Below are 13765 nucleotides of genomic sequence, written 5' to 3'. Positions count from 1 at the left end.
TACATAGTTTATATTTATAGACTCTTAAATTGTAGGCTAGCTGAAATATATGTTTTAGACCCATTAAAGTAAATAAATTAATTACCATATATGCCACTAGTAATGGATAATGTATTTAAATATACAAAACACACAACACAATTTAAATAAATAGTTTACTATTTTATTAGCACACAAACCCCTCCACCACAATACGGTGGCAGTTCTAGGAGGGGTTGAAGTAAACAATTTATTTACAACACAATTTAAGTAAATAGTTTACTTCAACCCCTCCTAGAACTGCCACCTTATTGTGGTGGAGGGGTTTGTGTGCTTGAATGATCCTAGGAGCTATGTTGTCAGGGGCATTATGCCCCTGTTAGGGTTTCCCAAGGCAAACAGGTCCTAGGGGACAGGCCAGACCAAGAGCAGTTCACCAAACCCCCTTATGGAAATGAAAAAATCAAGGACCGTGATGTCGCCCGGTATGGCGCAGCCGGGGCTCCAACCGGGCCAGGCCCGGGGTTGGGGCTTGTATGCGAGCGCCTGGTGGCCGGGCCTTTGCCCACGGGGCCCGGCCGGGCTCAGCCCGAAGTGGTGACATGGGCCTGACCTCCTGTGGGTTCACCACCCACAGAGGTAGCCGTAGGGGGCCGGTGCAGTGTGGATTGGGCCGCAGTCGAAGGCAGGGGCCTCGACGACCTGATCCCCGAACACAGTGGCTAGCTGTTGGGACATGGAATGTCACTTCGCTGGGGGGGAAAGAGCCTGAGCTTGTGTGGGAGGTTGAGAGGTACCGGCTAGAGATAGTCGGGCTCACCTCCACACACAGCTTGGGCTCCGGAACCCAGCTCCTCGAGAGGAGCTGGACTCTCCACTTCTCTGGAGTCGCCTATGGTGAGCGGCGGCGGGCTGGTGGGGGCTTGCTTATAGCTCCCCAGCTCAGCCGCCATGTGTTGGAGTTTACCCCAGTGAACGAGAGGGTCGCCTCTCTGTGCCTTCGGGTTGGGGAAAGGGCTCTTGCTGTTGTTTGTGCCTATGGGCCGAATAGCAGTATAGAGTATCCGGCCTTCTTGGAGTCCCTGGGAGAGGTACTAAGAGGTGCTCAGACTGGGGACTCCATTGTTCTACTGGGGGACTTTAACCCTCACGTGGGTGACAACAGTGACACCTGGAGGGGTGTGATTGGGAGGAACAGCCTCCCTGATCTGAACCCGAGTGGTGCTTTGTTATTGGACTTCTGTGCTAGTCATGGTTTGTCCATAACGAACACCATGTTCGAGCATAGGGGTGCCCATAACTGCCCGTGGCACCAGGACACCTTAGGTCGGTGGTCGATGATCGACTTTGTTGTCATTTCATCTGATCTCTGGGCCTATGTCGTGGACACCCAGGTGAAGAGAGGGGCTGAGCTGTCAACTGATCACCACCTGGTGATGTGTTGGATCCGCTGGCAGAGGAGGAAGCCGGACAGACCTGGCAGACCCAAACGTATGGTGAGGGTCTGCTGGGAACATCTGGCAGAGCACTCTGTCAGGGAGGTCTTTAACTCCCACCTCCGGGAGAGTTTCTCCCAGCTTCTGAGGGAGGCGGGGGACATTGAGTCTGAGTGGACCATGTTCTCTGCCTCCATTGTCGACGCAGCTGCTCGGAGCTGTGGCTGCAAGGTCTCCAGTGCCTGTTGGGGCGGCAATCCCTGAACCTGGTGGTGGACACCGGAAGTAAGGGATGCCGTCAAGCTGAAGAAGGAGTTCTATCGGGCCATGTTGGCCTCCAGGAGTCCTGAGGCAGCTGATGGGTATCGGCAGGCCAAGCGTGCCGCAGCTCGGGCAGTTGCGGAGGCAAAAACTCGGAACTAGGAGGAGTTCGGTGAGGCCATGGAGGAGGACTATTGGTCGGCTTCGAGGAAATTCTGGCAAAACGTCTGGTGCCTCAGGAGGGGGAAGCAGTACTCTGCCAACACTGTTTACAGTGCGGGTGGGGAGCTGTTGACCTTGACTGGGGACATTGTCGGGTGGTGGAAGGAATACTTTGAGGATCTCCTCAATCTCACCATCACATCTTCCATTGAGGAAGTGGAGGCTGATGACTCAGAGGCGGACTCGTCCATTACACAAACTGAAGTCACTGAGGCGGTTTGCAAGCTCCTCGGTGGCAAGGCACTGGGGGTGGATGAGATCCACCCTGAGTATCTCAAGTCTCTGGACATTGTGGGGCTGTCTTGGCTGACATGCCTCTGCAACATCACGTGGGGGTTGGGAACAGTGCCTCTGGAGTGGCCGACCGGTGTGGTGGTCCCTCTTTTCAAGAAAAGGGACCGGAGAGTGTGCTCCAATTATAGGGGAATCACACTTCTCAGCTTCCCCGGGAAGGTTTACTCCAGGGTACTGGAGAGGAGAATTTGGCTGATAGTCGAACCTCGGATCCAGGAGGAACAATGCGGTTTTTGTCCTGGTCGTGGAACACTGGACCAGCACTATATCTTCATAGGGTGCTCGAGGGTTCATGGGAGTTTGCCCAACCAGTCCACATGTGCTTTGTGGATCTGGAGAAGGCATTCGACCGTGTCCCTTGTGGTATCCTGTGGGGGGTGCTTCAGGAGTATGGGGTTCGGGGCTCTTTGCTAAGGGCTGTCCAGTCCCTGTACGAACGGAGCAGGAGTCTGGTTCGCATTGCCGGCAGTAAGTCAGACCTGTTCCCAGTGCATGTTGGACTCTGGCAGGGCTGCCCTTTGTCACTGGTTCTGTTCATAATTTTTATGGACAGAATTTCTAGGTGCAGCCAGGGGCCAGAGGGAATCCTGTTTGGGAACCACAAGACTTCATCTCTGCTTTTTGCGGATGATGTTGTCCTGTTGGCTTCTTCAAACCAGGACCTTCAGCATGCACTGGGGCAGTTTGCAGTAGAGTGTGAAGCGGCTGGGATGAGAATCAGCACCTTCAAGTCCGAGGCCATGGTTTTCGACCGGAAAAGGGTGGCTTGCCCTCTTCAGGTTGGTGGAGAATTCCTGCCTCAAGTGGAGGAGTTTAAGTATCTCAGGATCTTGTTCACGAGTGAGGGAAGGATGGAGCGTGAGATTGACAGGCGGATTGGTGCAGCCTCCGCAGTGATGCGGTCGCTTTACCGGTCCGTCATGGTGAAGAAGGAGCTGAGCCAAAAGATGAAGCTCTTGATTTACTGGTCGATTTACGTTCCGACATTCACCTATGGTCATGAGCTTTGGGTAATGACTGAAAGAACAAGATCGCGGATACAAGCGGCCGAAATGAGTTTCCTTCGCAGGGTGGCTGGGCACTCCCTTAGAGATAGGGTGAGAAGCACAGTCACTCGGGAGGAGCTCGGAGTAGAGCCGCTGCTCCTCCACATCGAGAGAAATCAGCTGAGGTGGCTCGGGCATCTCTTTCGGATGCCTCCTGGATGCCTCCCTGGGGAGGTGTTCCAGGCATGTCCCCCCAGGAGGAGGCCCCGGGGAAGACCCAGGACACGCTGGAGGGACTATGTCTCTCGACTGGCCTGGGAGCACCTCAGTGTTCTTCCCGAGGAGCTGGCCAAGGTGTCTGGGGAGAGGGAAGTTTGGGCTTCCATGCTCACACTGCTGCCTCCGCGACCCGGCCCCGGATAAGTGGAAGAAAATGAGATGAGATGAGATGAGTTTACTTCAATCCAATCAATTTCAAGGTATGGCAACATCCATCCATTATCTGTAGTTGCTTATCCTGTACAGCAGGGGTCACCAACGTGGTGCCCGCGGGCACCAGGTCGCCCGCAAGGACCACATGAGTCGCCGTGGGCCTGTTCTAAAAATAGCTCACTATAGCGCCACTTACCAGTGAGCTGCATCTAATTTTTTTTTGTTGCTATTCTTTTTTAAATCACACTTGCATTGGTATAAATTTGAAAATGACAATCATTAAAAAAAAAATAATAATAATTAAAATTAGATTAGAGCTAGCTGTTCTCCACAGCAATGGTTGCTGTGGAGACCAGCTAGCAGTGCAGCGAAGGTGTGCAGATGATTTACCCCCGACAACATGGCAGAAAAAAGAAAGAAAACATATCATTTTCACAATGAATGGGAGGAAGAGTTCTTTTTTACGACTGTGAAAGATTCCTGCGTGTGTCTCATTTGCAGGGCAACTGTGGCGATGGCAAAGCGGCACAATGTGGAGAGACATTTCAGGACGTGTCACACAAGCTACCATGCTAACTACCCACCGGGAAGCGCACTACGAGCGGAAAAGGCCCACGAGTTGAAGGCAGCTTTGTGCAAACGGCAGTCTTTATTCACGAGACCGGTGAAAAACTCCCGAAAAGCAACCGAAACCTCATTTAGAGCTACATATTTCTTGATTAAGAAAAAGAAGGCATTTTCAGACAGGGAGGTTTTCAAAGAAGCAATGATGATAATTGCAAAAACTGTGCTTAAAGACGAGAATTATGGAACCGATGTCATCTCCACTCTCTCCGATGTCCAACTGGGGGCATCTACAATGGTTAGAAGAGTGTCGGCTATGTCCGGGAACTTGGCCGATCAGCTGGACCGGGATCTGGCAAAGTGCAGGTGGTTCAGCATCCAGTGTGACGAGTCCGTGGACAGCAGCAGTACAGCACAGCTGATGGTCTTTATCCAGATGGTGTTTGATGATTTCTCCACAAAAGAAGATCTTCTGACACTGCTGCCCCTAAAGACAACTACGAGGGGAGTTGACATCTATAACACGGTGAAGGAGTTTTTCACGGAGAAAAAGGTACCATTGGAAAAACTGGTATCAGTGACTACCGACGGCGCCTTGTTTTGGTGCCTTGTTGACACAGAAAAGTACAGTGGTGTATGCACAGCAGCTATGAAGGTTGCCAGCCTGTTTGGTTCAACCTATCTTTGTGAATCAGCCTTTTCTGACATGAACTTCATCAAGAACAAACACAGAACACGCCTCACTGATGCACATCTGCAAGACACGCTCAGAGTTGCAGTGTCAAGTTACAGCCCAGATTACAGTACACTGGTGAACAGCATGCAATGCCAGGCTTCCCACTAACAGACAAAGAAACAGATATCAGATGTTCTCAGTGGCAACATGGCAGTGCTATGGCAAAGTTGAGTTCAATTATTGAAAAATCGTAACAAATGTGTTTGTTAAATGTAATATATGATGATTTTGTTAAAAAAATGCTGCAGATTTGGTGATAAGTTCTGAAAATCTGAAAGTTGATTTTTGTATGTTACATAATTGATAATCTGTACAAACATGGTGCAACGTAGTGCATGATTTGTTAAAAATTGTTAGTGGCTGTTGAAAATGTTGTAGACATGATCATTTGAAAATGTAAATACTTGCAGAGATTTATAGAAATAAAGTGTTGCATATTGATATTTATCTGTTTCCTACCTTGTTAAATCATTGTTGATGATTATTGTGAGAAATCATAAACATGATCAGTGTCTTCACATAGATGAATATCATTGATTATTAATAATAACATATAATTAAAGGTAAATTGAGCAAATTTGTTATTTCAGAAGTGCGTATCAAACTGGTAGCCCTTTGCATTAATCGGTACCCAAGAAGTAGCTCTCAGCTTCAAAAAGGTTGGTGACCCCTGCTGTACAGGGTCGCAGGCAAGCTGAAGCCTATCCCAGCTGACTATGGGCGAGAAGCAGGGTACACCCTAGACAAGTTGCTAGGTCATCGCAGGGCTAACACATAGAGACAAACAACCATTCACATTCACACCTATGGTCAATTTAGAGCCGCCAATTAGTCTAACCTGCATGTCTTTGCACTGTGGGGGAAACCGGAGCACCCGGAGGAAACCCATGCAGACATGGGGAGAACATGCAAACTCCACACAGAAAGGCCCTTGTCGGTTGCTGGGCTCAAACCCAAGATTTTCTTGCTGTGAGGCAACAGTGCTAACCACTACACCACCGTGCTGCCCTGGTATGGCAATATTATTATTATTATTATTATTATTATTATTATTAGTAGTAGTAGTAGTAGTAGTAGTGAGGATACAAATGATTCCCGATCTCCCATAGCCTCAATTGTAGTCATAACTGAATTGATGACCTAGCCTAAATGAGTAGCCTTAATCAAAACGTGTAGTCCGCTACACATCACAAGAAATTATACAAATTACTGACACTTTGGTAACATTACCATAAGCCTATAACTTTCCATAGGCAGCTACTCTGTGGGATAACACACCAATTTGTGTGTAAGTTAGCTTATGCCGTTGAACTGTTACAATTTTACCTCAGCTGGATTTCTGTTCCAGCAACACTTCAGCTAACAACAACTTCAGCTAACTGACTGGCGCTGCAATGAGCTTTCTCCTGCCAGCACTGGCCGCAGTAGGCTGCAGTTTGTTAGGTCAACCACTACATCTCAAAACAGTGTGACAAGCAATGTTCTGTCATGTACAACATCACAAAATGTAGCTTACACATTTAAAGGCTAAATAACATGCAACCCCGATTCCAAAAAAGTTGAGACAAAGTACAAATTGTAAATAAAAATAGAATGCAATAATTTACAAATCTCAAAAACTGATATTGTATTCACAATAGAACATAGACAACATATCAAATGTCGAAAGTGAAATTTTGAAAGTGAAATGTCAAAAGTCTCATCTCATCTCATTATCTGTAGCCGCTTTATCCTGTTCTACAGGGTCGCAGGCAAGCTGGAGCCTATCCCAGCTGACTACGGGCGAAAGGCGGGGTACACCCTGGACAAGTCGCCAGGTCATCACAGGGCTGACACATAGACACAGACAACTATTCACACTCACATTCACACCTACGGTCAATTTAGAGTCACCAGTTAACCTAACCTGCATGTCTTTGGACTGTGGGGGAAACCGGAGCACCCGGAGGAAACCCACACGGACACGGGGAGAACATGCAAACTCCACACAGAAAGGCCCTCGCCGGCCACAGGGCTCGAACCTGGACCTTCTTGCTGTGAGGCGACAGCGCTAACCACTACACCACCGTGCCGCCCAAATGTCGAAAGTGAAATTTTGAAATTTCATGCCAAATAGAATAGAAGCTTTATTTGTCATTGCATAAAATACCTGGTATCAAATACAATGAAATTAGAATTGCCACTCTTGATTAGTGCTTCAAGACTAACAGGTAGTAAAAAAAATAATAAATATGTAAACAGACAGGACTCCATACACTCTCACACATACCCTCTTCCAGCTCCAAAGACAGCCCCACCTCTCCCACTCAAAAAACACTCCCACCCTAAGCCTATACACTACACCCCTCACACAAAACACTACTCCCTCCTTCCCTCCCAGACAAAACAAGACACTCCCCAGCACCAAAAGTATAGCATCATGACAAAACATAGCAGCACCAGACTGTAAAGTGCCTCGTGATAAAGTGCAAGTGCTCAAAGTCAATGTCCAGAGGTACAGTTAATCATGGCAAATGAAGAAGGGGGGGGGGGTTGGGCTGGTGGGTGGCTAATGTCTGCAGGGGGATATTGCTCTTGTTAAGTAAACGTATAGCCCAGGGGAAAAAGCTGTTGGGCAGTCTTGTATTGCGGGCGTTTATGGACCTGAACCGCCTGCCGGAGGGAAGCAGGTTGAACAGGTGATGGACTGGGTGGGCAGAGTCTTTGAGAATGGACCTGGACCTGGAGAGGCAGCGGGTGTCAGCAAGCTCTTCCAGGGAGGGCAGAGGGCAGCCTATGATCTTTTGGGCTGTGCTAATAACCCTCTGCAGAGCCTTCCTGTCCATTGCCGAACATCCCGCATACCAAGCTGTGATGCTGTAAGTGAGAATGCTTTCGATGATTGACCGGTGGAAGGACACCAGCAGCCTCTGTTCCAGATGGTTTTGCTTGAGAATTCTCAAGAAGTGCAGTCGCTGCTGGGCCTTCTTGGTTATTGCCTTAGTGTTGGTGGACCAAGTGAGATCTTCGGAGATGTGCACCCCTAGGAATTTAAACGATGGCACCCTTTCAACACAGTCGGCATTGAGGTTTAGTGGGGCATGGGCAGTGCGTTTGTGTCTGAAGTCTATGATGATTTCCTTGGTTTTTATTGTGTTGAGAAGTAAGTTGTTTGATGAACACCAGGTTGCGAGTGACTGCACCTCTGCTCTGTATGCTGTCTCATCGCCCCCTGAAATGAGACCGACCACTGTGGTGTCGTCTGCAAACTTTATGATGAGGTTGGAGGGGTGGGTGGGGGTACAGTCCGATGTGTAGAGAGTGTACAGAAGTGGGCTCAACACACAGCCTTGGGGGGAGCCAGTGCTGAGTGTGAGCGGAGGGGAAAGATGCTGTCCGAGTCTCACCTGTTGTGGCCTATTGGAGAGGAAGTCTTTAATCCAAGCGCAGGTGGAGGGGGGGAGGCGAAGGTCCAGGAGTTTTTTGATCAGAATGTCTGGGCTTATTGTGTTGAAGGCTGAGCTGAAATCTATGAAGAGTAGTCTTGCATAGTTACCCGGGTGGTCAAGGTGGCTCAGCATTGCATGGAGAGTGGTGGCGATGGCGTCCTCAGTGGAACAGTTTGCCCTGTAGGCGAACTGGTGGGGGTTGAAGGATGGAGGGAGGTAGTCCTTGATGTGCTGGGCAAACAGCTTTTCCAGGCACTTCATTGCCACAGATGTTAATGCCACTGGCCTAAAGTCGTTCAGGTTTTTGCTGGCGGACGTTTTTGGAACTGGAATGATAGTGGCGGATTTCCAGCAGGATGGGACGATTGCTCGAGACAGGGAGGTGTTGAAGATCTTGGTGAAGACTCCTGCGAGTTGGTCTGCGCACGCCTTAAGTACCTTGCCTGGTACTCCGTCAGGTCCAGTTGCTTTCCGTGGATTAACCTCCCTCAACACCCTCCTCACCTGATGTTCCTGGAGGATTAGTGGGGTGTTGGTGAAGGCTTGGGGGGGTGCTGATTGACCATTAGCCTCGAACCGGGCAAAGAAGTTATTTAACTCCTCTGCCATTGAAGCATCGTCGGAGGGAGGTGTGATGTCATGGCCCTTGTAGTTGGTGATGCATTGCAGTCTGTGCCACACTTGACGTGGGTTCTTCTCTATGATGTATCCCTCTATTTTCCTTTTGTATTCTGCCTTAGCAGCCCTGATGCCCTTCTTCAGGCTAGCTCTGGATGTGCTGTACAGTTCTCTGTCTCCTGACCTGAATGCTGCATTACGGTCCCTGATGAGGTGCCGTACTTCACTTGTCATCCAGGGTTTTTGGTTGGGGAATATCCTGACGCGCTTAGTGATGGTAACCATTTCAATACAGTAAACAATGTATGATAGCACAGTCACTATAAATTCCTCCAAAACCTGGCTTTCAAACAGGTTCCAGTCCGTGGTGGCGAAGCAGTCTTGAAGCTGGGAGAGGGCGTTCTCGGGCAAGGTTTTGATCATCCTGGTGGCCGGCTTACTTTTCCTGATGTGGGGATTATAGGCGGGTATGAGGTGCAACGAAAGGTGGTCAGACTGGCCAATGTGAGGGTGTGGCTCTGTTTTATATGCATGCTTAATATTACAGTAAACATGATCAAGGGTGTTGTTTTCTCTGGTGGCACATTGCACATATTGGGTGAATTTAGGGAGAACAGTTTTCAGACATGCCTGATTAAAATCCCCAGCTATTATGTGTACCCCATCTGGATGGGCCTGCTGTTGTTTGCTAATGCATCCATGGAGATAGCTTAGGGCCAAGTCCACGTTAGCATCTGGAGGTATATATCAGATATAAATATTGGCTCATTTGAAATTTCATGACAGCAACACATCTCAAAAAAGTTGGGACGGGCAATAAGAGGCTGGAAAAGTTAAAGGTACAAAAAAGGAACAGCTGGAGGACCAAATTGCAACTCATTAGGTCAATTGGCAATAGGTCATTAACATGACTGGGTATAAAAAGAGCATCTTGGAGTGGCAGCGGCTCTCAGAAGTAAAGATGGGAAGAGGATCACCAATTCCCCTAATTCTGCACCGACAAATAGTGGAGCAATATCAGAAAGGAGTTCGACAGTGTAAAATTGCAAAGAGTTTGAACATATCATCATCATCATCATCATCATCTACAGTGCATAATATCATCAAAAGATTCAGAGAATCTGGAAGAATCTCTGTGCATTAGGGTCAAGGCCGGAAAACCATACTGGGTGCCCGTGATCTTTGGGCCCTTAGACGGCACTGCATCACATACAGGCATGCTTCTGTATTGGAAATCACAAAATGGGCTCAGGAATATTTCCAGAGAACATTATCTGTGAACACAATTCACCATGCCATCCGCCGTTGCCAGCTAAAACTCTATAGGTCAAAGAAGAAGCCGTATCTAAACTTGATCCAGAAGCGCAGACGTCTTCTCTGGGCCAAGGCTCATTTAAAATGGACTGTGGCAAAGTGGAAAACTGTTCTGTGGTCAGACGAATCAAAATTTGAAGTTCTTTATGGAAATCAGGGACGCCGTGTCATTCGGACTAAAGAGGAGAAGGACGACCCAAGTTGTTATCAGCGCTCAGTTCAGAAGCCTGCATCTCTGATGGTATGGGGTTGCATTACTGCATGTGGCATGGGCAGCTTACACATCTGGAAAGACACCATCAATGCTCAAAGGTATATCCAGGTTCTAGAGCAACATATGCTCCCATCCAGACGATGTCTCTTTCAGGAAAGACCTTGCATTTTCCAACATGACAATGCCAAACCACATACTGCATCAATTTCAGCATCATGGCTGCATAGAAGAAGGGTCCGGGTACTGAACTGGCCAGCCTGCAGTCCAGATCTCTCATGCATAGAAAACATTTGGCCCATCATAAAACGGAAGATACGACAAAAAAGATCTAAGACAGTTGAGCAACTAGAATCCTACATTAGACAAGAATGGGTTAACATTCCTATCCCTAAACTTGAGCAACTTGTCTCCTCAGTCCCCAGACGTTTACAGACTGTTGTAAAGAGAAAAGGGGATGTCTCACAGTGGTAAACATGGCCTTGTCCCAACTTTTTTGAAATGTGTTGTTGTCATGAAATTTAAAAATCACCTAATTTTTCTCTTTGAGTGATACATTTTCTCAGTTTAAACATTTGATATGTCATCTATGTTCTATTCTGAATAAAATATGGAATTTTGAAACTTTCACATCATTGCATTCCACTTTTATTTACAATTTGTACTTTGTCCAAACTTTTTTGGAATCAGGGTTGTACATGCAGGGCATTCTCAGTCAAAAGGGATTAATGATCCAAAAGTGGAGTCTGGTCGATTAACACAAGAACTTATTGCCATGTTTGTGTACAGCAAACAAGCACGTTATTAAAACCAAGAAGTACACTCAAAAGAAGTGGCTATAGAATCCACTCAATGGGATCGATCCTTACACTCTAACAAAAGCATTTTTCCCACGAAAGAAAAATTTACTAACTAAATTTGATATTAGTAGAATAAAATTTGATCATATTGTAGCTGTAACTAAATACAAAGACATCAGTTATGCATACTATTGATTAACTTAATGTGAAGAGAATTAACAGATAATCAACAGATTGTTTTTTTAAATATTGTGTATATTTTTAGTCTTTTGTATTTGTAATTATTTGTATATCTACATGCACGACCCCACCAGCTCTGCTGATCAACTTATCGTGTTTAAATAAAGTTATTCATTCATTATGAGTTGGAAAATTATCCATCCGTTGAGTTCCCTGACATCTCAAACTAACTGGCGCTGCAGACATCATTCTACACGGACAAACAGATGAAAACCTGGAGGAGTTCATCTGGAGTGCATGGAGGAGTACAACTTTTTATATGTGGTTGGGTTAAAGATCTGGGGACCAGGACACTACAAGATAAATCCTGTATCATTTTTGCCCGGGTAAATAGGAGTTTCTGGGCCTTTTGTACACATCTTTGCAATGGTCGGTAGGATGCTACAAGTTTTGGTATCGGGTGTAAACAAACCACAGCCACTCGATTCCCAATCCTCCCTGCTCTTCTCTTCCAGCAGGCATCACAGATCCATAGAATTTACCCACAAACATATTTATTTATAGTGTGCTCTCTGTGTGTGTATATGCGTGTGTGTGTGTGTGTGTGTGTGCGTGCGTGCATGCACGCGGGTTAAATGTAGAGGAGGAATGTGACAAAAATGCTTGTTCATCTTAATTTACCCACAAATGTATTTATTCCACTTGAAAAGTGTTCGGCAAACCAGCTACCGGATTTGGGACATAATGACATCCTGAACTATTTAGTATTTGGCTTCAACCTTGAAAAAAATTTGTGACCCCCACTAGATGGTGCTTCACAGCTCACTAATGTGCCACGACCCAGTGGTTGAGAAACACTGTTTTAGAACATCTCTGCTATCGGCCTGAGCCCGTCTTAACGTGATCCACAGAACAATATGTGAGGCGTCTGCTGAAATCTGGTAGATGTTTCAGTCTGTTTTTTCTTTTTTTCAGGTCTGTCAGTCATGGTAAAAACGGGGACATTTCCGGGGACAGCTCCAGCTGGGGACAAGCCACCAAAAATGGGGACTGTTCCTGGAAAATGGGGACGTCTGGTCACCCCACCCTAAAGATTCTCGAGTGTCAAGCATTTGGGTGTAAAAATAAGCCCAATCACTGATCATTTTATGTTACATGCTTTTACATGTTTTTTACGACCGGATATCCAGCTGGGGTGGCACGGTGGTGTAGTGGTTAGCGCTGTTGCCTCACAGCAAGAAGGTCCGGGTTCGAGCCCTGTGGCCGGTGAGGGCCTTTCTGTGCGGAGTTTGCATGATCTCCCCGTGTCCGCGTGGGTTTCCTCTGGGTGCTCCGGTTTCTCCCACAGTCCAAAGACATGCAGGTTAGGTTAACTGGTGACTCTAAATTGACCATAGGTGTGAATGAGAGTGTGAATGGTTGTCTGTGTCTATGTGTCAGCCCTGTGATGACCTGGCAACTTGTCCAGGGTGTACCCCGCCTTTCGCCCGTAGTCAGCTGGGATAGGCTCCAGCTTGCCTGTGACCCTGTAGAACAGGATAAAGCGGCTACAGATAATGAGATGAGATTAGATATCCAGCCATATTTGTTTTTATTCACTGAGAAAACCGATCTTTTGAGACGGCAAGAATCGAGTTGCTATGGCAATGGGATTGTTTACTAGTATCTATGTCAGTTCTGCATATGCATTATCTAGCCGAGTGAGATTTATACTTCATAAAATTGAACTCTGTTGATTTGTGTATTTTGTTGCCAGTAAAAATCACATGAATACAGAAAATTTCTGATCAGATTTTTAGAAATATAAGCCTTTATTTGTCACATATACATTACAGCACAGTGAAATTCTTTGTCTGTATTTAACCAATCTGAAACAGTGAATACAGAGAGAGAGAGAGAGAGAGAGAGAGAGAGAGAGAGAGAGAAGTGACACCCAGCATTTTTTTTTTTTTAAATTAGAAGCCTTTATTTGATGGCTCTGTGTAATAAAAGTAAACTGTATATTCGTGTGCCATTAACGTCATGGCCGGATATCCGGTTTCAGCGCATATGGTTGCAGCCAGGTAAGCCTATTTTTAGCAATATCATAACTTTTAAAATAGATAAATTGTCATACAGTTTTATTTTTTATTTCAACCTGCAGAGTGCACATTAGGGCACTTGCTGTGATCAGCAATCAGCATTTATTTTTGGATTTTGTTTGACTTTAACCACTGAGCTACCACATACAATTACATTTTGCATGGAAATGTTTTGGATAAAACAAGGAACTACAGTAACTAATGCAATCCAGACTTTCAAGCC

General features: G+C 46.5%; 1 protein-coding gene across 2 annotated transcripts in view; it reads right to left on the bottom strand.

Annotated features, from left to right (window-relative positions):
* Window positions 1-13765, bottom strand: part of cadm3 (cell adhesion molecule 3) — a 436972-nt gene that overhangs the window by 41132 nt on the left and 382075 nt on the right. The window lies entirely within an intron of this gene.

The sequence above is a fragment of the Neoarius graeffei genome, chromosome 23, assembly GCF_027579695.1.
Source record: "Neoarius graeffei isolate fNeoGra1 chromosome 23, fNeoGra1.pri, whole genome shotgun sequence".
In the NCBI taxonomy this organism is placed as follows: domain Eukaryota; kingdom Metazoa; phylum Chordata; class Actinopteri; order Siluriformes; family Ariidae; genus Neoarius; species Neoarius graeffei.
Note: the sequence above shows the minus strand (reverse complement) of the source record. Positions and strands in the feature narration are given on the sequence as shown.